Here is a 1,412-nt window from a genome sequence, read left to right as displayed (position 1 = left end):
TGGGGAAGTTCAGTCTTCTAAAAAATTATTTTATAAGCCTGTTTTTAAAAATTTCAAGCATACTTGATTGGAAGTTGTTAACTAGCATGCATTGCATTAGATACAAACTTAAAGAGTCAAAATTTTAATTGCATCAGTTTAGCATTTTAGCACCCAACATAAGTTGAAGGGGCCAATTAGGAAAATCTCTAGATGTCGGCCCCAACTCTCCAAAACTTTAATTACAACGTCCCTACCACTCTTTCATAAAAGACCGGACTCATCTCTTTTAAATCGACTAGGTGGTTAGCTGGCTCCCCAATCCAGGCCGGGGTAAGTCCAGGTTTTGCACTGCATTAGTTAGGATCGGACGACTGTGGTCCAGTGTCCAAAATAGATTTAGGATCCGGGGCAGATCTTTGATCATAAGACCCCAAATTTCGGGAATATAATCCCAAATTTCTAATAAAATGCTCAACTCTAATTAAAAATTCCTTTCAGTCCTAAAACATAAAGCCCAACACTTAGATTAAGTTGGGACGCTTCCGGATGGTTCTGGAATCTCAAAGTGTCCCCTACCTCTCTTCCTTTGAATCTGTTAATAACTGCTCAATCTTGATCCATTCCCTTTTGATTTTCCAATAATTCTATTCATGCTTTGATATCACTCCTAGAAAATCTAACAAAATTTCATTCTTATTCTAATCGAGAGTTTTCGTAGGGGACTTTGTCTCCCTACGATGTAATTAACTACGAGGGCTTGCGCTCGTAGGAGATTTGGAACCCCACATACCTGATTTTAAAATTGATTTTAAAACTTCACTAGATTTCTTTGGGAAAAGTTAAAGAATGATCGTCGTCGTTGCATTAGAAGAATTATCGCAGAATGGTGTCATTTCCCTTTGGGGAGATACATCCTTCTTCGATAAGGCTTTGGATGTGAATGCGACGATCATACTTCTTGAATATTGTAATTGGGTATTTAGTTGAACTCTACTTTGTTCCTTCGGGGCCATATGAAGTTCTCTTTAGGACCCGATCATAATATTCAAGATGAGTTTACATAATTCTAAGTCTGAACACCATTATGAAAGTTTATCTTTGTCCCCCGGGGTGATATACTCTTTCTAACGAGTTGATTCGACCTTAGAATTAGAGCTTAACCTTAATCTTAAAATCCCCAAAGAAAACTAATATTTTTAAAATATGTATTTTTCAAAATTCCACCAACAGCTACTAGTCCTTTGGAAGAGTTTGAAAACCTGAATTTGTGAAATACCTCTTGAGCTATCGGGACATGATCTGAAATAGATCTTCCTTGATTGAAAGCTACTTGCTCCTTTGAAATGACTTTGGGAATAATAAAACTTAGCCTATTATAAATAACTTTAGCTACCACTTTGTAGACTGAATTACAAAGGCTGATTGGTCTA

Source organism: Dendrobium catenatum, unplaced genomic scaffold, assembly GCF_001605985.2.
Source record: "Dendrobium catenatum unplaced genomic scaffold, ASM160598v2 fragScaff_scaffold_98, whole genome shotgun sequence".
In the NCBI taxonomy this organism is placed as follows: domain Eukaryota; kingdom Viridiplantae; phylum Streptophyta; class Magnoliopsida; order Asparagales; family Orchidaceae; genus Dendrobium; species Dendrobium catenatum.
This window is presented reverse-complemented; position numbering follows the sequence as displayed.